At 33.8% G+C, this 27762-nt stretch overlaps 1 long non-coding RNA gene across 1 annotated transcript; it reads right to left on the reverse strand.

Annotated features, from left to right (window-relative positions):
- Nucleotides 1-23606: 23606 nt before the first annotated feature.
- On the reverse strand, nt 23607-26234 carry LOC133194635 (uncharacterized). Its single transcript, XR_009722144.1, has 3 exons — nt 25663-26234; nt 24371-24450; nt 23607-23632 (listed from the first exon to the last, which is right to left on the reverse strand). It is a non-coding gene; the product is annotated as an uncharacterized LOC133194635 (long non-coding RNA).
- Nucleotides 26235-27762: the final 1528 nt, after the last annotated feature.

Here is a 27762-nt window from a genome sequence, read left to right on the forward strand (position 1 = left end):
AAAAAGTATAAAAGTTACGAGTATATCAAGTATATTTGTCATTTTACGCTTTGCGCGTGCGCACACGTGCATGCATGTGCATGTTGACCATGTCATCTTGTTTACACTTTTAATACATCCTTATATTCTGAGTATCAAAGCATTTCATCAAAAAATATATAAGTTACAGCTATATCAAGTATATTGGTCATTTTACGCATTGCACGTGCACGCACGTGCATGCACGTGCGCGCAAAATGACCTTGATTCCGCATATCTACATAACATGCCTATTAACCCTAAAAAGGTTTCACCTCAATCGGATGAGTAGTTGACGAGATCATTCACGGACAAAAAAGTACCCAGGAAGAAGAAGAAGAAGAAGAAAAATAATAATAATAATAAGAAACAGAGTAAAAACAATATGTTCCCCAACTTCGTTTGGGGAACATAATTACCGATAAATCATTTTTAACTTCAAACAGTTGCCGATATACACCTGCATTTACATGTATTTTCCACCTAGAGTTCTACTCTGTAGTACTCACAGTGTAATAAAAATTGAATGAATCACATTTTACACTGGTCGATTATGCTCTAGATATTATGGAAATTGTTCATAAAGAAACAAAACGTGGTAACAAATGTATTATAAACGAGGAATTTATGCTTAGAAAGAATAGCGATGTGTCTTACCGATTATATTACAACCGATGCAATAGGAATCGCCGAGGTAGAAACAAAAAAAAATAAAATAAAAAAATGGCCATCTCAGTAATGAGAAAATGACTGAAAACGCTAGTAAGCAGGGAGAAACAGGTTTTACCTGGCTAACGGAGGAGGTGTATGCTAAAACAAATCGTGGAAAAGCAAAAGATATACATTGTATAATTACAGAATACATATAGCAGTAAAACTTGTCGCGGAAAAGCCTGATTTCTTTTGCGGAAAAGCTGAGTCGAATCGCGAAAAAGTGAAGCTGCGGAATTTCTAATACACTGTAATTCAATTATTAGTAAACTTTGCAGGTATCATACCTTTTTAGTGAAAATTAAGAGATTTACTGGGATCATCCATAAATGAGGAATTTTAGTCGTATAGTATATAATTTAATTTAGTTTTCTTTTCTGAAGTATATTGAAATACAGAATATAAATATATATATATATATATATATATATATATATATATATATATATATTTTAAAAAAGGTTAATTATAAATGCTGCAACTATGAGCATTTTCATACACTTCCTTCTTTTCAACGTGCTTTGAGCCGCACAGCATACATGTATATTGTAATTTACAAACTTCTACAAACTCTTTTGAACAATCTTTTTTGAAAAGGCTATAGTCTGCAAGGGAATTCAGAATTGAAGCGTAAACAAAAAAATTGAAGATTGCATATGATTAAGAATGTTCTAGTCGGTTTCATCCAATGAATATAGTCGACAGTGCATCATGAATTTTACATGCAACATAAAAGCTGAGTGTATTGAGTGATACAATTTTTTCTATTACGCTCAGAGCTGAATCCAGTCATTACAGGTTTTCATTTAATTTCTATGTTAAGGTATCATTATCACATTTAAAAATAAGATGTTGGGAAGTTTTGTTAATGTGGCATAGTTTGCAATGACCATGTGTTTACCTAGATTGACATTATATTACAAAAAATATTATTATTCCCTCGGGGAACGAGGGAATATGATTTTTCATGGGTGAAGAAATCTTCATATTTCCCTCACTATCATGCAATAAATGTATATTGTTTAAACGTTAATTGATTCCCTAAGATAGCTATCGGGCATGTCATATAATCAACATTGTTATATATTTTTCCATTCTGTATGTTCAACATTAACTCTTTCTTTAAAACTGATTGATAATACGGTTTACAATTTTTTTTTATTTACAAAACTTTCATAGAAAAAGCTGATCTTTGATCTAAAACATTCACATATCCTTGAAGAAGATAAAATAATTTCTGTAGCGTATCTTCACAAACTTACAATTTGAAAAATCAAATTTTCATCGTAAAGATCTATAAACAGAAGTAAGAATTTTAGAATTTTAAAAATTTTTAAATTTAGATGTTTTTGTTGTATATAACATCATAGACCTAAATGATAGCGTCTAGTTCAGCTTCTAAAGTTCTTTATCTTTTGTAACCAAAATTATCAAAGGAGATACAATATAGGCGAACTAGGCGTGCATGCAGAACGTTTATAGCTATATAGATACATATATATATACAGACCCTAAAACGTGCTACTACACCTCAGAAACGAACCGTACCGTTCCGTGCAAGAAGCGTACCGTACCGTCACAAAGCGAACCGTACCGTACACAAAACGAACCGTACCGTGCAAGCAGCGTACCGTACCGTGCACAAAGCCAACCGTACCGTACACAAAACGAACCGTACCGTGCAAGAAGCGTACCGTACCGTGCACAAAGCCAACCGGACCGTTCATGAATAATTTTTGAAATAATTATGCAAGCCACGCCCAGAAAGCATTCCGAATCTTGCCATGACCAAATACAGTAATTTTCTTTTATTTCTTTCGACGCATCGCCCGTTAAAGAAGGACGGAAAATAACCCTAGAGATTTAAAATATTATTATTAAGTACCATGCATCTGGATTTACATTTGTTAATATAAGGAAACTACTCAAAACTAGTTACGACTTCAAAACAACTCGACAGAGTGTGAGGCGATTACAAAAAATAGCAACAACAACAACAAAATTTCAACAACAACAAAAAAAAAAAACTAAATTATCATGTTGAAAGCGGACATGTTAAAATGTAAACGCCTCTCAATCACTAGAAAAAAATAAAAGCGATGTATATATAAATTATATGTGTTGGTTTACACTCTTCTGACCAACTCACGATGTCATCGCCAATATAACATACTGTCAACAAGTTCGATCGCTATATTTTCGCATGGAATTTTCCGATTAATACACGTAACCAAAAAAAAAAAAAAAATAAATAAATAAATAAATAAATTCTGGATATATGTCAGAATTAATTTTTATTTAAAGCATTTTCCCATTTCATTTGCTTTAATCACTGAAATCTGCAGTTTAAATATGTTACCTGGAATTTACACATAATTTTTATTTAAAGCATTTTCCCATTTCATTTGCTTTAATCACTGAAATCTGCAGTTTAAATATGTTACCTGGAATTTACACATAAAGCCCAGTTTAATCTTTAAAAAAAAATGCTTATATTAGTCCGTGCATGCGTGTTCATCCAAGTTTTTTTTTTAAGAAACACTGTACATTAATTTTCTTGCCATGGTCTCGTTATCTAGACTGACGTCTTTCAATACTTTCGTTATTTACTCTAAAACATTTGAAAATTTCGATCAAGTATTGTCATTACACGTGCACAGGTAAAAACTTAAGCTGTGTATATTGAACCGTATCTAATCCCGTTATTCCAGATATTCCTACATTCACACATGTATCAACAGTTTGCTGTCTTAAACAGTAAGTCTACAACAATGAACCGGTTTTAATCAGCAGATTTAAACAAAATTTCATGTGCAGTCAGCTATTCTTCAAGATCTTCAATAAAAAAAAAGTTTGAGTTTGACATGGAAACAACAAAAAAGGGGGGGGGGGGGTAGCACCTGGCATGGGCACATTATTCATTTTCAAAGTTTTTTAGGACATGCATGGCTGAATATTATTTATTTTCAAGGTAATTGAAAACGGACTATTTATTTCTAACATTTTGACATTATTTATTTCGAAATCTGTCTTTGCAGTCAATATATGTTATATACATTTATACATTGTAGATGGAATTGTACCTGTCTTAACCGTTATCTTGATTGTAACTTCCCTTCAAAAACGTTTTTACACATTGATGGAAAATTTGTGTATAAAGGAAAACAATTGCGCGCCAAAAATAAAGTAATATTTTGCACTAATTGTGTGCACTTCTACCGATTACGTTTCAATATATTTTTCCTAGTGAGCCAAACACCTAAGAAATCAATGTAAAAAAAATATAATTCCTCGCAAATAAAAATAATAACTCATTTTTTATTGTTTGTTTGATCATTTGATCAAGAGAAGATTTTTTGTTTGTTTGTTTTTTTAATGAAGCAACAGTGACAAGAGCGTAAAAAGAATGGTAGAGAAATGAAAGCATGGATTTATAAAATCAATCTCATTTGTTTAAAAGTGTGATAAATGAATATTTAAAATAATAATTGTATTCAATTAGGAAAATTTAAAGGAAAAAAAAACATATGTACGCTTATTCTTTAAAAAAAAGAATACAGCGACGCAACCAAAATATTTTTTTCGTCCTTGTTATACAGTGTTTGTTGATATGTTCGATTTATTTCCAAGTTATTGAACCATAAGGCGGTGGTGTACAAAATAAGATAATCAATAAATATAGACAACTAAAATTATTTTATTTTAAAAATTGAAAGTAGTTCATACAGAAAGTAAATTTAAAAAAAAAAGATACAGTTATTAAGACGACTAGTTACATGTAATAACAAAAATACAGCTCTAAAAAGGAAATATTTATAACAGTTTTAACTTAAAAACAACTTATCAAAAAATGCTTGCGTCACCGTCCTTCCATTTATATAAAATAAAGAAATTATAATAAAGAAATAAATGACTTTATAATGTAGCCAATCATAAACTAAAGCGTACAGGCTCCGCCCACTTAATTTACATACCGTTCACCAAAGAAGCGTACCGTACCGTGCACAAAGCGAACCGTACCGTACACAAAACGAACCGTACCGTGCAAGAAGCGTACCGTACCGTGCACAAAGCGAACCGAACCGTTCACAAAGCGTACCGTTCCGTGCAAGAAGCGTACCGTACCGTACACAAAACGAAACGAACCGAACCGTGCAAGTGGTGTAGTAGCACGTTTTAGGGTCTATATATATATATATATATATATATATATATATATATATATATATATATATATATATATATATATATATATATATATATATATATATATATATATATATATATATATAAATCATATTCAATTTGTGAATGTAGTATTTAGAGTGAAGTTTTTATTATTGAAATTTGTGAAAAATGACAAACAAAATTTTCTCGGCAAAAATTATTATCTTATATAAAAAAATATATCGTATTCTTGGGGTTCGAACCCTAGTAATAATAATATTGAGTATCATTTTCCTTTGAGACTAACACGTTAACCATTACGCTAGACAATTACTGATAAATAACTGCATTAAATCATGTTCGCAAAATAAATAAAAACATCTTTTACTTTAACTCCCATGTCATAACGAACATTGAAACAACTGCGGATTTTACCCAAGGGAACGTGTCAAAAAGTAATTTGAATGATATGTATATATTTTATTGAACTCGATAATCCCATTTCGTTCTTATTTGTACGAGTTATACATTGTGTACACAAGCATATCGTAATGGGACAGGGAATAGTTTTTTGCTCCCTTTCCCGAAACCTTGTTTCAATTTACAATTTAATAACACGAAATTTCCAACGACAAATAGATAAACAGGAATCGATCTTCAAGAGCAAAGACAATCTTATAAACTTGTATCTTTATATTCATACATGTATACCGGTATGTCAATGAGCGCACAATCTGCGAATTACACAAATAGAATAAAATTTTCTCAGAGTGGTTTATGGCGTCGCTCGAGGAAAAAAAATGTGATATTGTTTCAGAAAGTGTATTTGTAGACATACAAAAAGTTCCTTGTCGGGATACTCAGAACATGCAACAACATTACCGGTCTTGTAGAGTAGGCTTTCCCCCCTAAAATCTTTCCCCCCGGAAAACTGGCTCTTTAGAGTAGGATTTCCCCCTGGAAAACTGGCTCTAGAGTAGGATTTCCCCTACGGAAATCTCAAACCAGAGTCAATTTTCCGGGGGAAATCCTACTCCATGCAGTCGTTATAGAGTGCGATTTCCCTCAAAGCCAATACCCCAATGAAATATAATTGCTGTGCTTATATTTTGAGGGGGAAGGGGTGGTGCATTGCTACAAGTGTCCCTTCTTCAAAATAGTGAACAGATTATTGAACATACGTATACGAAGAATGAAAATGAAAATTTTCAAACATTTTTTTTAAAATCAAATCAATCGGGGAAACCCGAGGGGGGGGGGGGTGCTATAGGTTTCCTCTGTGTGTCTGTCTGTCTCTCTGTCCCAAAAGGTTTTCTGCACTTTTTTCTAAATGCTTAAAGATATTGAGCTGACTTTTGGGAATGTATCATGGTGAGTTAAAGGACAAGTTTGTATTTCGTTCCGCTTCAATATTTTTTACGGAATTACGACCTTTTCAATTTTTAAGGGTTTTCCGCCATGTTTTTCTAGACGATTGGAAATATACAGCGATTTTTTGGTATGTGAAATCGCTGTGAATGGACTAATCCCCGTGCGTTACTCAAATGAGCTAATCCCTGCTTCGCAAGCTAATTCCCTGGTATCTGTTATCCTCTTGATTTTACTTTTGTATCGGTATATAATGCTATTGGACTTATCACCGTCCGTAAGTCAAGTGAGCTAATCCCCGCTCCGAAAGCTTATTCCCAGTTATCCATAATCCTCTTTTTTCATTTTTGTATCGGTATAATGAAACAGTAAAGAGGAGTTAGCAAGATTCCAAACCCAGAGGTGAGGACTATTTCCCGAGGCTTCGCCTCGGGAAATAGTCTTGACGTCTTGACCTTTGGGAACTGGAATCTTGCTAACTCCCCCAATGATATACTTTAACTGTATGATAATTACCTCTTTTAAACGAGTTATTTATCTCGCTATTACAAGAAAATAATTTATCTTCAGAATTGATATCTCTTAGTTAAGAATAACAGAACTGGAAATAAACGGATTCGAGTTAATAAAATGTGCGTATAATATGCATAATCAAGAGGTAATGGAATGGAAGCATACTAGGCCATTGTTTTGTGCATATGATTAGTGTTCTTTTCTTTAAGTCCAAGAAAAGAACACTAATCATATGCACAAAACAATGGCCTAGTATGCTTCCATTCCATTACCTCTTGATTATGCATATTACACGCACATTTTATTAACTCGAATCCGTTTATTTCCAGTTCCAGGCTTATTTAATCCCTCTTTCTGCAATTTCAACGTGAGAGCATTTCTGATATATTGACCTTGAGAGCATTTCCGATATATTGACTGTCCTGATAAAATGGAGTGCGATTGATATAGATCCATTTATTTTTAAGAGAAAACAATCGGTTTTTGAGGGGTTAAAATCGTCTTATCAATGCTTTCCAGTGTTCAGTATCTGATTGTACAAGTATAATCAACAACTATATACAGTAAAACTTGTCTAATCCGAAATCCACTGGTTCCAAAGAAATTGGCCGGATAATACAAATGTACAAACAGTTTAATTACACAGTTAATTCCACAGACAACATCATTTTTTTTTTTAATATGGGGACGAAGAATAGATTCTTAGGATTCACGGGCTTTGATGGATTCCCTAGTTAAAAAAGAAAAAAAAAACCTCTTAGCCTGTCCATGAGACGTGACTTCCCCCCTTCCCCAAGCAACCCCCCCCCCTTAATGAATTAGGTGTTGTTGTTTTTTCATTCTGCTTGTTCCCAAACATTTTAAAAAATGGATAAGCTCCATCCCTCTTGAACTGCATGTGGCTCAATTTCTAAAATTTCTGGATCTGCTACTGAATAATATGAACCGTATATATAATAATATAATTATATATATAATATAAAAAAATAGCGTTTGATAAATATATCCTGACATGCATGGTTAATTATGTCGTTCGAACGAAGTAATACCTTGTTTGCACGACATTATCTCGGGAGGTCAACACTGCCGCTACATTGCGAAAAATTTCAACTCATTGCCGCTACATTTCTTCGAAATTTCGGGTGATCTTTACCACTGTTTTTTTTTTCTTTTTTTTTCGATAAGACCATTGCCGATTACAAGTCAATATAGCTACATATCAAATCATCTAGCAATGCCAATGCATATAAGTTATACTCATTATGATTCATTATAAGAGATTTCCAGACAGCAGTACGTCAAGCAAATGGCCTTCAAACCTCTACCAGTTATGTAAAGACTGTGTGTTTTATCCTTGAACTGTTGAACAACGCTCGGTTTTAAAGCTTTCTCGCTTTAATTTAAATAAAATAGATTTTGAATAAAAAATTGGGGAAAAAACATCCTACTCAAAGTCTTACTTTCACCTTCCCGATTCAGCCACACGAGGAGTACAAAATTCACCAAGGCCTTAGGGCGAGGTCGATATTGTACTTCAAAGGAACTTAATTTCTGTATTGACTGAAAAAAATCTTCTTTTTTTTAAAATATCTCATTCAATGACTTAGTAAATGAAACAAGCTCGTTTAGTAAACTTTATCATTTTTCTTGATTGTACATATATTTGTTGACTCCTATCCCAACATAGTGAGAGAAGCTGGGTTAAAATAAATATACATGTAGTCAGTAGTATTTATATGTAAATTCTTGATATCTATTTTTTGGTGCAATGTATAGAAAATAAATGTAATGTTATCCTGGAAGTTGGGTCAAGAACTCACTTTTCACAACCAATTGTATCAATGCAGATTTTTTTTTTCAATCTATATTTTGTCTTATTATGTTCACCTGGAATGTCATGTGCAAATGGACATAACTTTTCATTACCAATCGTAATGTTATGTTTTCATGGAAGGACTCCTGCAAGTGGACATTGTTGTATGGTTTCTATATACAATGTTCGATCTCAGTCAATCAAAAAACATTCATCTATAAATATGGACTCGGTTTTTGTTGTTGTTAGCTCACCTGAGCTGAAAGCTCAAGTGAGCTTTTCTGATCACCCGTTGTCCGTCGTCCGTCCGTCTGTCCGTCCGTCTGTAAACTTTTCACATTTTCAACTTCTTCTCAAGAACCACTGGGCCAATTTTAACCAAACTTTGTACAAAGTATCCTTGGGTGAAGGGGAGTGTAAATTGTTAAAATAAAGGGTCAAGTCCCCTCACAAGGGGAGATAATCAGGAAAAGACAAAAATAGGGTGGGGTCATTAAAAAATCTTCTTCTCAAGAACCACTGGGCCAGAAAAGCTGAAACTTAAGTGGAAGCATCCTGGGGTAGTGTAGAATCTAAATTGTTCAAATCATGACCCCCGGGGGTAGGGCGGGGCCACAATAGGGAATCCAAGTTTTACATTGAAATATATAGGAAAAATCTTGAAAAATCTTCTTCTCAAGAACCACTGGTCCAGAAAAGCTGAATCTTATTTGGAAGCATCCTGGGGTAGTGTAGAATCTAAATTGTTCAAATCATGACCCCCGGGGGTAGGGCGGGGCCACAATAGGGAATCCAAATTTTACATTGAAATATATAAGAAAAATCTTTAAAAATCTTCTTCTCAAGAACCACTGAGCCAGAAAAGCTGAAACTTAAGTGAAAGCATCCTGGGGTAGTGTAGAATCTAAATTGTTCAAATCATGACCCCCAGGGGTAGGGCGGGGCCACAATAGGGAATCCAAGTTTTACATTGAAATATATAAGAAAAATCTTTAAAAATCTTCTTCTCAAGAACCACTGGGCCAGAAAAGCTGAAACTTAAGTGGAAGCATCCTGGAGTAGTGTAGAATCTTAATTGTTTAAATCATGACCCCCAGGGGTAGGGCGGGGCCACAATAGGGAATCCAAGTTTTACATTGAAATATATAAGAAAAATCTTTAAAAATCTTCTTCTCAAGAACCACTGGGCCAGAAAAGCTGAAACTTAAGTGGAAGCATCCTGGGGTAGTGTAGAATCTAAATTGTTTAAATCATGACCCCGGGGGTAGGGAGGGGCCACAATAGGGAATCCAAGTTTTACATTGAAATATATAGGAAAAATCTTTAAAAATCTTCTTCTCAAGAACCACTGGGCCAGAAAAGCTGAAACTTAAGTGGAAGCATCCATTGTTCAAATCATGACCCCCGGGGGTAGGGCGGGACACAATAGGGAATCCAAGTTTTACATTGAATTTTATAAGAAAAATCTTTAAAAATCTTCTTTTCAAGAACCACTGGACCAATAAAGCTGAAACTTATTTGGAAGCATCCTGAGGTAGTGTAGAATTTAAATTGTTCAAATCATGATCCCTGGGGTAGGGCGGGGCCACAGTAGGTATTACAAGGGGGAAATCTGGTAAAGAACAGCATGGCCAAAGTTACTCAGGTGAGCGATGTGGCCCATGGGCCTCTTGTTTTTTTTTTTTTTTTTGTTGTTTTTATTTTCCAATTACTAGTAAGCACTTACTCCTTCGCAACCGCAAAAATAGCGGGGTAATAGTTAAAGATTTTTTACACAAAGAATGAAAGAAAATTAAATAATTTTTAGATTAGATTCATTCAGCGGCAGGTGTAATGCCTAGATGTGCGATTGTTGATATCTTTACATGTTTACTACTAATTATTCTTCACTGGTTCATTAGATTTGTATAAATATGAAATTGAGTCAATAGCAACATTGGGAGATCCAGGATTTCTTTTTTTTTTTGGGGGGGGGGGATGAATATTCTCATTTATAAGGAAAAGAATCCAACTAAAGTTTTTATACATAAGATAATGCACTAACAAAAGAAAGTATTCCGTGGGCAAAGGAGGATCTCTTCTCATGGACAACTCGCTTTCCTATATATTACATGCATCTTACCAAGTTACGATGGGCTTCGTTATTTTTTTTTTTTGGGGGGGGGGGGGGGGGGCTCGGGTTATATTTGATTAATTTTGAGGGTAGAAAGAAATTACTTTTGTAAGAGTAATGGGTAGATTTAATTATTAAGTACATGTAAAACATTTACATATTCGTTTAACTATAACAAACGAGAAATTATCGATATTTGTTTAATCATCAGTATTCTTCACAGTGTAGATATTTTACTGATTTATTTTCTGTAGGTAATCACACAAAGAACTGGCATGGATAACATACAAATTATTGTTAAGTCATTAAAATTGTTCCCTTTATAAATCTAGCTATACCATAAAAGTCCTAAATATTTCTAATGGGTCACCGAGTTGTCCAAAAATTTCGATGTTGCACCGCTTAATGAGATGTTGGACCAGTAGATTAGATTATGGACCGCTTTGAAGTTTTTTAACGTCGCATCATACTTTCTGAAACAGCTGATATTCCTCAGCGTAAGCGGGTCAACTATATATACAAGTATAGATGTCCGATAGTTTCGGTCTTGACCGAGTGAAATCCGCAGTGCAAGTAAACGAAATTTATACCAGAATTCTGTCATCTTTATCGCAAACGTTGAAGAGAGAGGAAAATACATCATAAAATAAAGTAAAAGATTCTCGGGCTGCCATCAGCCTAACGGCCTCATGCAACCATGCAGTTTAAGTCTTGTCATAGGTCGAACAAATCGCATGTACATGTATGTCACGGTCCACTAGTCCGAAGGTTCACTAGTCCGAAGGGCCCACTAATCCAAAAGTTCACTAGTCCGAAGGTTCACTAGTCCGAAGTCCCACTAGTCCGAAGGTTCACTAGTCCAAAATTCACTAATCCGAAGGCCCACTAGTCCGAAGGTTCATTAGTCAGAAAACCCAATGTAGTTCGTAGTTCAAAGTGTCCGGCTCTGTGCAATTGTTCTATATTGTACCTTAAGAAGACCCTGAAGTTTGGGGTTGAAATTCGAACTAAAAATTATTAATAGAAATTTGAAACTTCCTTCTTATATTCATATTCCCTCAACTCAACCCTTTCCTTCTCCAACTATTGACCGGTCAAGTTGGCCTTGTGGTAGGGCCTTCGCTTTGTGATGGGAGGGCCGGGTTTGATTCTCGCGATGCGTCAATTCGAAGTCGTTAACGTAGGGGAAATCTTTAACATAGGTACTGACTTTTTCCTAAGCAAAGCGACCGGTATTAAGAGTGAAGTCATGGGTCTTTCGAATGAGACCTTGAAAACCGAAGTCCCGTGTGACAGGAGAAAAAAGCAAAATTGCAGTATCCAAAATAAATGAAATTCCTTGTTCTGACTGCGTGTGCTTCTATAATTATACCCCCGTTCCGGAGGAAAGGGGTATACTGTTTTACCCTTGTGTGTCTGTATGTGTATTTGTCCGTAATAAAATTTGTTCGCAGTTCTCTCAGCAATTACTCATTGAAGATGCTTGAAAGTTTAGCACACTCTTTGTTTAGGCATGCCATATACTGGGATTCATTTTTGTTAGGGATGTCAATTTTATTCGGACAGCTTAGTCGAATAGTCGGAGGCTTTAGTCGAACGATAGTCGAATATTCGTTGAAATTTAAATTTCATGTCATTTTCACTATCTTTTATAGACTAGTTGTACAATATTTAACCTACATTGTACGCTATCACCATTATAACGATTTTCTAAATCGTAAACATTTACGTAGTACAATAAATACTATACCTCTACATTTATCCAATGTATTTCATTTTAAAATTAATGTAATATTTACTGCACATTTTATCAAATGTAGGATATCAAATGCTCGCATTTGTCCTTTCTTTTCATAACGATAGTACATGTATACCCCTTAATTGAAGCCATTTCTACGTATCGTGTCAGTGACCTTTGACTGGTAAACAATTAAAGTGTGCCTCTTATAAAAACAGAGAGAGCTTGCGATAAATTTTAATTATGAGATTTTGTACAAATAATCAATACAATCTTGAAATGATTGCATGATATTAATATCAGAAAGAAACACCATTAAATTAATTAATAATTACGCTCATAACTGTCCCCGAATTTACATGTATTTACAATTTTGTAACAGCTGTTTAATTATTTTTTATGAATAGTTGCATTAAGTCAGATCTTATGGAATTGCAGGTTGAAACTTTATAATTTGAATCTACAAAACCAAACCATTCTTAAACATCCTCTCCATTTGCAACAATAAGTGGTAGACAATCCTTGATAACCATGTTTGTGATAGCAACATTTTTCTTTCCGGCTCTGCTTTTTTGGCATGTTTGCGGAGCACTTACTTAAGAAAAGTCTCACTTAAAAACTGTGTTAACTACATGTATGTTTGACGGATTCGGCATATGATACATCATATTTGATGTTCCACTGGAGAATACAAGTTCAGTTTCACATAACCTTGATAACGTAATTTTAACTTTTTTTTCCATCATGACATCTTTTAAAGTATACCAAAAACTGTATATTTTGGAGGCATATTTGCCGAACATAAATCGACATACAGATAATTTCCTTTGAGCAGTTAAACCATACCCTGAGTTTTACTTACGAGAACATTGATCTGTATATATTTACATTTCCAATGTCTTTGTCCGAGATAAAATTACAAATTGTAAAAATACTTTATTTCTACATAAATCTACTGGTTCATCGATAGGCGCGGTTAAAAAAAATCACGTGCGGGGCGGGACAAATAGAGACAGAAGCGGGGCTATTAGCACGGGAATTTGCAGAATCAGGAGCATGTAAATATAAGGAATAACTGTCAGATTTTTTGGATTCATGACGATGATCAATCGATTGGCTTGCGTGATAATTTTATGCATAAACGCCTTCGGCGTTTATGCAAATTATCACGCAAGCCACTCGATTGATCACACCATGAATCCAAAAAAATAAGACAGTTATTCCTTAAATAAATGAAATGGGCGAATCCAAGTTTATTACCTTGAATTTAAAATTACTATTAGGTAACACATTTTTAACGAATAACCGACTAAAGAAATTTTAGTCGATAGTCGGTATGATCGAACGATAGTCGAGTACTCGAATATTCGTTGACATCCCTAATTTTTGTACGAACCCGATGTCAACTTCTTGTTTATCCCTGTGTCCGTCCATAAATGAACTTTTGTATTCACATTAGAGCGGGGGTATTATTAGTGAGGATTGGCTCACAGACTTCTTGTTTATTCTAAATATGCTGCATGAACAGCACTGATGCATGTATATATATTACAGTTAAAACATTTTTAGTTACATGTGATACATGTGCCACAAACAAAAATTTGATGCACGTACTGATATAAATTATATACTTTTCGAATGATTTGAATAGAAATGACATAAATAATAAATCCCTAAAATGTAAAGAAATCGTAAGAGTTTTTTGGTGCTTAAATATCAGCTTTTGTCCTTTTCAATGAAATTCTATACAAAATTGTGTACACAATGACATTTTTAACATTGTCACAGAATCTTACATATAATTCTTCCATTTTACCTGGAAAACATAATTCAGGTTACCTATTCAAATATAATTGTGCACGATTAAGCTCAGTGGCTTTTTAATAAAAGAGATACATGTGCTCTCACTGGAATGAATAACTATTATTCCCTCGAAAAATTGTCAAGTACGTAAAAGTTTATTTGTGTCAAAATTTTAAAAATACTTGCATTCTGAAAGTGCATTAGCTATACTAGTCCCCTACCGGCAAGTATAATCTGGTTCCCGTTAAAAATTAAAAATGCAATATTTCCTTCAAAATTCATTGAAGCCGAACGAAACGCAAACTTAATACTTAACTAATCAAGTCAAAGTCACATACCAAAAAGCAGCTCAATATCTTCAAGCATTTAGAAAAAAATTGCAGAAAAGTCTTAAAAATTGAAAAGGTCGTAATTCCGTCAAAAATCAATGAAGCGGAACGAGATGCAAACTCGATCTGTAAGCCATCAAGTTACACTCACATACCAAAAATCAGCTCAATATCTGCAACCGTTTAGGAAACAAGTGCGGAAAACCAACTGGGACAGACAGACAGGGGGACAGCTAGACAGACGGACAGCTAGACAGACGGACGAACAGACGCAGAGGAAACCTATAGTCCCCTCCGCTTTCACCTATAGGGGACTAAAAAACAAGTACTGAACTTGTTTGCAATTCTATTTAGAGTTCTTAAGTTTGGAAATTTATCATTAAAGCAAAACTTTGTATGAGTGAAAGGAGAATTTAAAAAAAAAAAGAAATCATTCGGGAAATTTAATGCTGCGGGAAAATGACGAAATATGTTTTCATAGAATGAAATAGAATAGAATATATTTTTATCTTATTTAAACTTATGATAATCTGTATGCACTCTTGATTTTGTGTATACTTCAGAAATCCATGATTTCCTATATGTAAAAGATTTTTTTCCGACACAATTCTTGTGCATTTGCCTGTGTTGGATGGGTGTGTATGTGTTATTATTTGAATATGTGTAAATGTCTAGCCCTCGAGTGAAAAAGGCACAAGATAATGTAACTCTAGGTCAATTCAATAAAGCTTTAGTCTTTTTCCGCTAAAGCATACGCTTAAAGTTTAATGATACATGTGTAAAAATTATTATTGTATATTCAAATCGGAGGTAACGACATTTGAAAATCTCAACAAATAATCATATTCCATAGTGATAATCAACAAAGGTATATATATATGTTCCATAAAACATATTTTTTAATGCAATATATATCGCTCCTTGATATCACATGATATGTAAACAAAAAGTTCTTAACTTTTTTTTTAATCGGACTAGTGAACTTTCGGACTACTGGGTCGTCTGACTTAGAAGGCCTAGAATTCCCATGCTTCACATCTATAGCAAGGTACTATTTTTTGTTCTTTATTATTCACGCATGCTATTGCTATGTATTAAATTATCCATATGTTGTAAGTCTCTATATACTATTGTAAAATGGCGAAGAGATTCAAATAAATGATTGATTGATTGACTTATGAACCTTCGGATTAGTGGACCGTCGTACTAATGAACCTTCGGACTAGTGGGTAGACCCCGATTAGGTCTGTATAATCTTAATGACTGCACATCACGTTTAGTTTTTCGTGAGAACTTAAAGGTATCAAAACAGTAAATTAAACAAAAAACGAATGCATAAACTATGATGCAGTAAAGTACTAATGTAATATTGTTTCCGGTGTTGTATAGTGAGACTTCCCCAATAGTGAGAATTCTCCCTGGAAAACTGGCTATTCCCCCTGGAAGCCTGTACATGTACACAGTAGTAAGACCTCCCCCGAGAAAGTCGCTATAAAACGGATAGTCTCAGTATAAAGCCAGGCATGCTTCCCTCCTTCATAGCTAGGATTCCCCCTGAAATTTAGTTCCCGAATAGTTCTTTTCAGTCTTGTCTCACTATATAGCCGTCTTTTGGGTGGGGGTTAGGGGTGCTTCACTATATATAACCAGGCATCCAGGGGATGACTCACTATTAGGGAATTTTCCAGGGATGGGCACGATTACTGAAAAATGTAATCGATTAATAATCGATTACTTAGAGGAATTTTGTGTAATCGATTATTAATCGATTACACTCATTTTTGTCCTGTAATCGATTGTAATCGATTACTTTGGAAGATGTAATCGATTAATAATCGATTACTTCCAAGTTTTTATCCCTTCATATATCAAAGCAATATTTAAATGGTAAATGTTGATGTTATCCACTGAAGTTTGAATGTGTTCCTGCAGTTTCAGTGCAGATTCTTTTAAGGTTTTATTCTGGCTAACATTCTCACTAAATGCCCAAATGAGGGATTCTCTACCATGGAAAGTGGAGACATGATTCCTACAATAAAATATGCCAGGGAATTAATTATTCATTTCAACCTTGGATCTGAACCTCCATATTTATTGACTTGTTGCAAAAATTAGTTAAAATTTTATTGTGAATTAATAACTTCATTAGAAGTATATGGGCTGCCTGTATGTTGTCAGTACACATTCAACATTCCTGTACTTGTCTTTTTCAAAAAAAAAAAAGTAAATTAGAACTCTTAGTAATAAACATATAAATTAAATGTGTCTTTAAGTAATTAAACTAATAGCACAATTTCATAAGTGTTCTGAGAGCTTATTATTTGTTTTAATAATATTGTTTGTCTTAAATGGAATGAAAGTTAAACACTGGGTAGTTCACAGTTTACACCTCATTATCTGCAAATTAGGGATGTCTCAGTCAAATAATTAGCCAATTAAGATAAGCAAACACAGTGACACATACTCCCTCTCTTTCAGACACTTAAAGCCTCTCATGGATATAAAAACAACCTTACAATTTCGAATGAAAACATGAGAATGAATTTGCAAATTTCAAAGTTACTAAAACACAAGTTTGAAGTTGTTTAAACATTTTCAGATATGAATAAGTATTTCCATCCTCTTTTTTTCCGAGTACAATGTAGTTTATAATTATTTACCAAAATATTTATATTTAATACAGCATTTAAATCTGTTTTTGCTATTTGTAATTTTCTATTACAAGACAAAGTTTTTCAACATCTGAAATATGAAAAAGGACATGCAGCAAAAGGACAGTGGGTTAAATGTAAAATGCACTCGAAAAATCTGTATATTTTATTAATAAATGGTTGAAATACACTTCTGAATTATTTAATACTAGACCAGTAGGTCTATAATGCAAATTTTATTGAGAACATTATCAAACTTATGATAATAAAAGTTGGGAAATCCAAACATTACACTAGGTGGTTTATATTTGATATTTATGTGTGACTGACTGGAAATAATTCTCCAAAATAACATCCATTTATGTATAAAATAATCGAAAGTAATCGAAAAAGTAATTATAATTACATTGAAAATTTTAGCTGCAATCGATTAAATTACGATTACAAGTAATCGAAAATCTCTTCGATTACAGATTACTGTCGATTACTTGAAAAAAAGTAATCATTACAATCGATTACGATTACTCGATTACGATTACCCCATCTCTGGAATTTTCACTATAAAACAACGACAATAAAGTAGAACATTTCCTTTCTTATTTGTTTAGTTTCGTTTTTTTTTTTTAAAATGATCTCTGGGTCTTCTAACCATTCTTAAAATATTTGATCGTTTGGTTGAGGTCATCGTCATAAGCCACAGTCATTTTGTACCACTTGACTCATCAAGCCGTATTTTTCGAAACAACTTTAAGAAATCTGGAAAATATTTCCTTTTACTATATAATACATGAACACTATATCAATAGCATGCTTAAATATCATGTGAAGGAAGAACGAAATTTTCTCTTTTCAAGTGCGTCCAGATCCAAAGCAAATGCGCCTGAGATTTACTACTTAATAAAACAGTTTCTGATGCAAAAAATATATCGACAATATAAATAATTAAAAATACAAACCAAATACTTAGGGGGAATCATCACTATGGTTTTAAGAGGGCAGGGAGGACTGGTTATATAACAACACCACCCCCCACCCTCCCTGGGGGGAAAACTCACTTCATAGCCAGTCTGCCGGGGGAAGTCTCATTATGGGAGAAGTCTCACGAAGACACCGGTACACTTAAAATTAATACATGTATATTTACGTCTGTATGACTTAAGTTAAACAATAAAATGGTTTCTTTGGTTGTTAGTATGAAAATTAATGTCGCAGCTGTCGCAGAAAAAATACATTACCCACGTAAGCGAGTTATGTAATTTTTTTCTGCAATAGCTGCGACGTTAATACCCGTACTAACAAACAAAGAAAGACATTTTATTGTTTATACTTATATCTGTTTAAAAAAATATTGAAAGTTAAATTAAATATGTTAAATATTGCTTTCTTTCGGTTTATTTTTTCTTGATAATCCTTCTGATGGACATTTTCGGTTGGGTGAACTTCTACAGCTATCAGAGACTATATATGGATAAAGAAATGTGGAAACCATGTTGCGCAAAAATAAAATGATATATACAAAAATATGATATAATTTAATTATCCAAAATGGTCATTGGATGCATTCGATTCTGCATTTTTTTTTAGTCGTTCAAAGTATTCCAAAAAGTGACATGTTACATTTGCGCAAAATACCAAACGCCAAAACCGTAATACTTCGAAATGATACCAATGTACTTGTATGTGTTCTGTATATATGAACCACAGTATTACTAGCCCTTTGAAAATAATATAGATAATCTGGCAAGTAGATTATAAACACTGGCTCGGGCACCAGCTAAAACTCTAGCTCGAAAGAGAAATTTGGAGTATGCTCCGAACAATTTGGTCATAAAACTTGGCTTCAAATTCCGACTCAGAAGTTTGAAGACGAGCACGTGCTCGAAATGTAGGCTATAAAACTTGATGGTAATAAATACATGTGATGCTGAAAGCTGGAGTAAGCTTTGTAAAAAGTAAGCTTTATTCCAACAAATGAAAAACTGGGAACGCATTCCGCAAAATTTTCGAGATAGAGCCAATGTCGGGTAAGGGATATTAGGAATGAGGCAATGAAAATGATGGTTGTATGAACCTAAAAGGGGCCAGTGGAGCACCCCTCCTTAAATAATTTTGCATGATATAATAAACTACAGAAAATAAAGCTAGTTTATGGATGTGTCCCCCCCCCCCCCCCTAAATACGTCTGATGACCTTTATTGGCTTTCAAAGGAACAGGCAGGTAGCATTAGGGGGCCTGCTTCCCCAACTTTTTCCAATCAGAACTTTTTACCCTTGAAAATGAAATGTTCATTGAACATTGCCCGGTTGCACCTCCCCACCCCCTCCCCCGTATTTGTTGCAGTATAGTCAAATACGGGTAATGTAGTAGTTAATTAATAAAATTTAGCAATGAAAGAAATTGGAACCTATTTTGCTTGTCAATTTTTTAAGTTTAGTTGATTTTTTTTTTCAGACTGACCCCTCTCTTTAAAAAACGATGCTATGCCCATGAGTAAATTTTGCTTGGTAGTGTCCACCAAAAATGCTTGGTTGTGTCCCCAAACTGAAATGGTTCTTAAGGGTCTGGAATTCTTGGACCAATTAAGATTTTATTAGTAATACCCCTACTCAATAAATGTTATATCTTTAAAGAAGGCAATATTGCATGAAATGTACTTCTAAATAGCATGATCTTGTATGATATGTAGTTCATATTGTAAAGTAATTTTGTCAAATCCATATATTAGACTAAACCTATCCACTTTAAATTAAAAACGAATATTTCTAGACGGAGGACCCTTCACGGATATTGAATGTAGAAACTGACATTTACCAGAAAATGAAAGAACCTGTAGAATATTTTGATTTTTGTAATGATTGAAGATGAATGTCATTTTTTGCTTGAATTTTTTAGCGAATGTCCTGTACGTGTGTCTCTAAGAAAAATTGCATCAAACTGCATCATTTTAGGTCTCCAACTACACTCAAACCAACGCAGCTGTCTGCTCAGCAGTTCAAAATATCAGTGTTTCGATTGATCATGGAACTTTAATTCAATTTATAATAATTCATCAATAATGATGACAAGAAATAGTAAAAAGAGTCTTCTCAGAAGACATTCATTTTTGGCCTACTGAAACTTTGGCATTCAAAAGCTTTCAGAGACTTTGCCCTTAGGGGAATCTCAAGGCGCCCCAAGCCCCCTGCCTTATCAGCTCGCCTCACCCCACTTTAAATCCTCTACCCACCCTTGATTGTATTATAAGATACGCATGTCAGAGCTTTGGTAACTTTGATTATAAAATGTTTCAAAAGTTAAAAAGCCCTTAGCGATGCTTGAGGACATCCCAGCCCAGGTATAAAAAGCAGTTTAAAGCTGAACACGACTCGTAAATAGGCATGTATCTAAGATATCAGCACCGGGATATACCCTTCGCATTTGTTACACCTGACTGCTTTATTGTCACAGGTATCGGCGTGAAATGGCGACAGGTGTTCGTGCTGGTTACCTTGCATTACTTTTGTTTACATTTTATTGCAATTACGTATATTTGTGTTTGTTTGTATACTGCACTGACCTGTGCAATTGTTGTAAATCTCCTTGGTATCTTACTCTCTTGCATTAGAAGAAGCAGTTATTTTTGTCGCCACCAAGTGCTGTATAGCATACGTCCGTCTACACCAGTGACAATTGAATACACTGAACAGTGACCAGTGAGCGGCTCTATATATAGGGGCCCTCAGATATAGCGAGAGTCCAATCGAATATGGCGGACAGATTCTTTTTACGAAGCGTGTTCAGCTTTAAATACTACGCAATATTTTTGGTGCATAATACGCTCCATACTCAAGATATGTACATGTTCACCAAACCGAAAATGTCCAATATGTTCCTTTTTAAAGACAGATTTCCCCCTTTCCTCTATATATTTTAGCACAAGAAAGTGCTAGGATGTATGACAATTACAGTGGAAGTCATTAGTTTTATCTTCAAATAAAGAATTATAAGGTTTGTAACCTCGCATTCATTATTAATATATCATGTCTGGTAACATGCAAGTCAAAATATTTCACTGAAAATTTTAAAGGACTGATATGCATCTTTAAGATATTATTTCATCAACCTTTCTCCTTCCACAAAAACCAAGTTTGATAAGAAAGCATAAGTGTACATACATATGTTTTATTCCCTTCTTTGCATTGTCATTTCAACATGAAAGGATTTGTACATACATGTATGTATTAAGACAAGGAATTATTTTCGCAGATTTAAAAATTCTTTAAAATTCCAAATATAATATGATAAATCTTCTTCTACAGTTGTTTGCTAAACATTACTGAACTTATGAAAATAATGCATTACTTTTGAAAGTAAATTATATAATGATTTGTTAAATTGCATCAAATAATATTAACTTCGACGAGTTTTCTGAAGAAATATGTACTCTGATTTGACAAAAATACAAATATATATACACTTAACATAGTTCATACGGACCTTTCAAACACTAATTCCATGACTTTCCAAAACCTTCTTGTCTTTAAATCAACAATTTTTTTTTATTTCTCATGCTTCAATACAATAGAACATACCAGTACAGCACAAACAACAAAGAGTAAACATTGTTAGACAATTTTTTTGTATATATTGCTGCACATAAACCTCTAAACATTTACAGTCCTTTTTCTTGAAATTTTAAGTATAAAAATTATTAATATCCAAACAATAAGCTTTTTGTTGTGTTACACAAGATGTGATGGTTGCCACATTGCTGAAAAAATGCATAACCTGCTTCAGCTTTGTATTATAATATGAACACCCCTCCCTCTGATCTGCATGTAAAGTTGTAAACATGATGGAAGTATTGTGGTACATGTACAGTAAACACACAGTTAAATCAAAGTTTTGAGAACTTGTGGATTAATAATTGATTAAATCTGTATCAAATTTGCATTAAACTACAATTAGTGAATTGGCAATACACAAATTTCCTTCTTATAACTTCTGTCATACATGTATGGAGTTTATGTCTTCAAGTTGATTTGATATACAAGAGCATGCTCTACAGACAATAAACAATCTTTAAAATGGGGCAAGCTATTGACATATAAGTTGATGATACAAGGATATCAACAGCCCTGTTTAAAGTCAGCAATTTGCAAATTCTATGATGGATGCAATGACCTTATTAGCAATACAATCTTTTTAAGTCAAATGTTGATTGACCTTTTTCATACTAAATGTTACGCAATTATTTTCACACTGAATTATGAGCCATAATACCGTAACTTTAACTTTAATCCACATATCCTGGGGATGCTTCAATATTGATTAAGAAGGTCATGTTGTTCTGCAGAAGGGGAAAACATTCATTGAATAATAAAAAATTGCTTCCAGATTCTAGCTTACTCTAATACTGGGAACAATAATTTAAAGAAAATTTGAATCCACATAACTTGGGAATGTTTCAAAAGAAGTGTTGGCATGGTGTTTTCTACATTGTTTTTCCAAAAATATCATCGTCATACATTTCACTTTGAAATATTGATCCCCTTTGTTGCCTTATTCTACTCCTGAGGGTCAACAAGTTGTAGTCCCATTTTACCCCCAGGGACCATTATTTGGAAAAATTAAATCTGCTCTGAGGATGATTTACAACATATTAATATGACTAATCATGACCTTGTTATTCTTTACAAGAAGAAAATAAATATTTTTCCTATATATTCCCATGTGTAAAACTGTGATCTCCTGTTGTGGCCACACACGATTTGAACACCCTTAAATCAGGAAGCTTTCACATAACATTAACATTTTCCAGCCAAGTTGTTCTTGAAAAGAAGACTTTAAAAAATCCATCAAATTTTCATGAACTCTTAATTATCTCCCCTTAAAAGAGGGCATGGCTCTTCGTTTGAACAAACTTTTTCCCCTTTTATTAAAGGATGCTTTGAGGCAAGTTTGGTTGAAATAGTCCAAGTGATTCTAGAGAAGAATTCAAAAATGTAAAAAGTTAACAGACAACACACATCAGATGGACAGACAGAAACCAGACATTTTTCAATCAGAAAAGCTCACTTGAGCTTTAAGTTTGGGTGAGCTAAAAAAGTAACATGTACACTTGATGAAAAAAAGGCAACACTATATATAAAAAAGAATTAAAAAATAAATGTACATGCATTAATATAAATTATTAGGCAAAAAAATCCCTCTCCAGATCTATGGTGTTGTTGACAGAATATTCAGACATAATATTCGAAACTCTTCCAACTTCTTTTCTTTTTGATCAGTGTCTTCATTTTTTTTCTTCCTTAATGTCATTTTTAATTTTTGATCGTAGTGCTATGGGTGATGATACTGTGAAAATATATATCTCTGAAATAGGCAGTCTTCTTTTTTCACCGTCATTTGATGTTTTCAGGTAATATCTGAAAAGAAAGCATCATTCATGAGCATTTAAAGCAATGTAAGAAATATCAACAAAAATTACAACCTACAATTTCCATAAAAATTATGAGGGGTTTAGAAATTCTGCATTCTGTAGTAAGTTATAACTCTGAATTCATTTCAATGTTGTGACTGTATTTATTCTAGTTGAACCAAATTGGGCTGAGGTTCAAGGTTTTACAAAAAGAAAAAAAAATACTGGGTAAGGGAAAATAATATCATTTGTTCTTTCTACAGTAAGGTTTTACTCTGTCAATAAGCTCAAGTGATGCAGTGGTTAGAGCATTAGTCGCTTTGTCTGTCTGTCAGTCTCTCCCACTTGGCTTTCTGCACTTTTTTCCTAAATGCTTGCAGAAAATGAGCTTTTTTTGGTAAGTGTGTGTATCTTGATGAATTACCTTACATACTTGCCTATAAGTTGGTTTTTTGGGAGTTAAACTTTGGTCCAAAACTCTTTACCAACTTATACGCAAATTTTAACAAGATTGGTAATTTAGTGGGTCAATCCCTCTAATTTAAGCTTAATAAATACAACCGACTTATAGGCGGACCGACTTATAGGCGAGTATATACGGTACAGATCAAGTTTCAATTTCATTCCACAGGGATTTATCCAAGTTTTGGGGGAAACTGTGTTTTTTGAGAAGTTAGGAAATTACTTTCAATTAAATTAATTTATTATTTTGAAGCAAGTGATCTTTTTTATAAGGTCTACTTACCCTTTCTACTGTGTGTACATCTGTTCTCCAATTCAACTAACCTGTAGGATCTTGGCTAGAAGTTGACAAACTAGGGGTATCTGTAAGTTAAAGACAGATTAGTAGGAATAAACTGTATACATGGAAATTCCCCCCCCCCCCATTTTATTTTCGCCCCTTTGGGCCTACTCACAGGTGTGCAATTTTAAAACGGGGTAAATTCAAAGAACACAGTATGTATAATTTCTTAAACAGAACTGTGACTGACCAATTTTAAAACGGGGCAAAATTGTTTGCAAGTGTGAAAGGGCAAAAATAACATGGGGTGAAAAAAGTCCTGTATAGAGTACTGCAAATCACCAATTTTCCATAATATCAAGTACTACTGACCATGTTGACAACATTTTAAAAGTAGGTCTTAGTGTAATAAATGCTGGATAAAATCTACTTATTGTTGTGTACAATTAGAATTTTTCAGTAAGAGCTCTAACATTTAACCAAACCTTAAGAAAAAAAATCTTATTTCTCTATTAAAGTTCTTGCAAGTAAATATTATAAATTTGTAGTAAACAAAAGAATATCTTGCTTTTAAATTTACAATATAGAATTATTAGAAGTACATGGACAATTAAAATAACACTTCCTATGTAATTCTGACACTCTTAATTGTTTAATCTGAATTGCATTAAGCATGTTAAGGTATTCCTTTTTTCACTTAGGTAGATATTTTTCCTAATGAAAACTAATCCTTATCTAACCTATCACTCATTTTAAATGCAACAAAAATACATTTTTAGAATCTTCTGAAAGACAGTTCGACAAGACTAGTACTCGTTAATGTCAAACCCTGACAGTCAAACCCTGTTATCTTGACCTAGACGGGACTGTGAAAAAACTTTGAGATATCTGGAAGATTTGGGATACTGAGGGAAAAATTCTTAATAATAAGTGATTGGGACTAGAATACCATATTTTACATGGTATTCGAGATATCAGTGTTCGAGATACCGAAGTTCAACTGTACTCTTATTACTGTAGTATGTATTCTATAAACCAACTATTATTCCTGACAATTTTTATTCAGGATTCCTTACTTTATTGAAATCCATCTGCAACAGTGACCATTAATTTTCACAGAGCTCTAAGGAAACATTCTAATACAATGTCACAACTTATGCATGGCACCTGATGAGAAATATTTGCAAGTAGTGAAGGTTGCGAATCTTGCAGATCTTTCTTGTAGGCAAGTTAAAGTTGGTTTACAGCATATTATGTATATATACTGAACTTTGCAGGGTATAATAAAGTCTTACTTCAAAGTAATTTCATCTAATGTTTCCCTAAGTACGACATCTTTCATCAACTGCAATCAAAATTGGAATACATAAGCCAGTTCCAATGTCCTTCCTTGCAGTCCGTGGTATTCCCTGTGAACTGAGATTGGGTCTCCATGACTTCAGCCACTTTAATTCTTGATTGTCCCCAAATCTTTAATCTTCAAAGAGAAAAAGCGTCAACTCAACTTAAGGTCAATATCTTCCTAGAAACTTAGTCTTCCTAGAAAAAAGATGCTCAAAAACCAGAAGTCTCTGATGAGACTCACAGTCGCTCTACTGGGTTGTACTTATAACAAAGGAAGAGAAAAGTAATACTTGGATTGAAACTTTGTAACAGCAATAAATAGAATTAAGTATCATAGTGTTGTCTACTTGTGTGCCAAGTTATACTGTATTTAAACCAATACTGTAGGAGAAGTAGCATTTTGAAAGTATTTTACAGAAATTTCTATTTTTTGTTTTTTGTAACCATGGCAACACTGTTGATCAAAATCCAAAACAGATATACAGAATTATGTAGCTTAGTGTTGTCTACTTGTGTGCCAAGTTATATTGTTATCAGACCAAAACTGTAGGAGGAGTAGCATTTTAAAAACAAGAGGCCCATGGGCCACATCTCTCACCTGAGCACATTGGCTAAGAAAAAAGCAAAAATCAGTTCTTTTCAAAAGGGGGGGGGGGGGGGGGCTTGAATTTTAACTACCTGATGATGCTTCAATATCAATATAACAAAAGGCTTTGATGTTCTTGCGCAGATTTTTTCCTATATATTCATTTGTAAAAATTTCATTCCCCATTGTAGCCCCACCCTACCCCCGGGGGCCCTCATTTGAACAAATTATCAATATGACTAATCATGGTTTTTCTGTTCTTGCGAAAAAGATTTTTTCCTATATATTCCTATGTAAAACACTGATCCCCCATTGTGGCCCCACCCTACCCCTGGGGGTCATGGTTTGTACAAAATTAAATCTAAACGATCTGATGATGCTTCTGTATAAATATGACCAATCATGGGTTTGCTGTTCTTGAAACAGTGTATTATTTGAATTTGGAATTATTTTGGTTATTGGAATTTGGGGTTTTCAAGAAAAAAGCCCTTAGTCAGACTAACTTAGACAACTAACAAGAATTTCCATTTCTTTTTGTGTTAGTCTTAACTAACTTAGTTAACTAACAATAATTTTTCTAATAAATGTTGGGTTAGTCTTAACTAACTTAGCCAACTAACAAGAAATATTCTAATAAATGTTGGGTTATTATACAGTAATACCACTAATAATATGTTTGAATTCATTCTTTCTCTTTAATTTATAATGATTTTGTGTTTATCAATTTTATTTTTCTTATATAATGTTGTTTGTGCTGGTGTTCTTTTTTATTTGGACTTTATTTTGTGGACTTGGCCTAAAACCAAGGCTTAGTCAGTGTTTGTTCAGTCTCAGCAGGGTTAGTTAGCGCACGCGCACCATAGGGGTTAGTTGTGCCAGGCATGACTAACCCACTCGAGCCTTCAACACTACAACAATAAAAAACGTCCCAAAATCATTTCAACATCCGTGTTCTGAATATTATGCAGTCTTTGCACTCAAGATATTCAAGAATCCTCACCAACATGCGTAATTTTCGTAATTTCTATCGTAAGTCATTTCACTGGGCAGGTCATTTCAACGTTCTCGAATTTTTCACTAACCTTGCAGATTACATTCGAAAAATCCCACCTGTCGCGTCAATATCGCCGAGGAAATGCTGTAGTAAATAAAAAATGTTAACAATACAATTACATGCGTTGAAAATACGGCAAAATACGAAGTAATGTAGCTGCCTTCGTCCTAAACACAGCCACTGCAGACACAACTCGGCGTCACTTCCGCTGTGACGTCATATTCACTCCCTGCACTGAGTGAGAGTATGTAGGTGGATCCAAGTGTAACGGGAATTGCAATTTCATTCGTAACATACTTAAGACGGTGTTAGGCAATAATTTATCCAATGTTAATAAAGGCATACACATAGAGACTTGTAATGAAAAGTTTTTGAAACTCTATCACGCATAATTTAGTTTTAATGCACAAT

Source organism: Saccostrea echinata, unplaced genomic scaffold (assembly GCF_033153115.1).
Source record: "Saccostrea echinata isolate AGI-Se365-2 ecotype Australia unplaced genomic scaffold, CSIRO_AGI_Sech_v1 ptg000029l, whole genome shotgun sequence".
Classification (NCBI taxonomy): domain Eukaryota; kingdom Metazoa; phylum Mollusca; class Bivalvia; order Ostreida; family Ostreidae; genus Saccostrea; species Saccostrea echinata.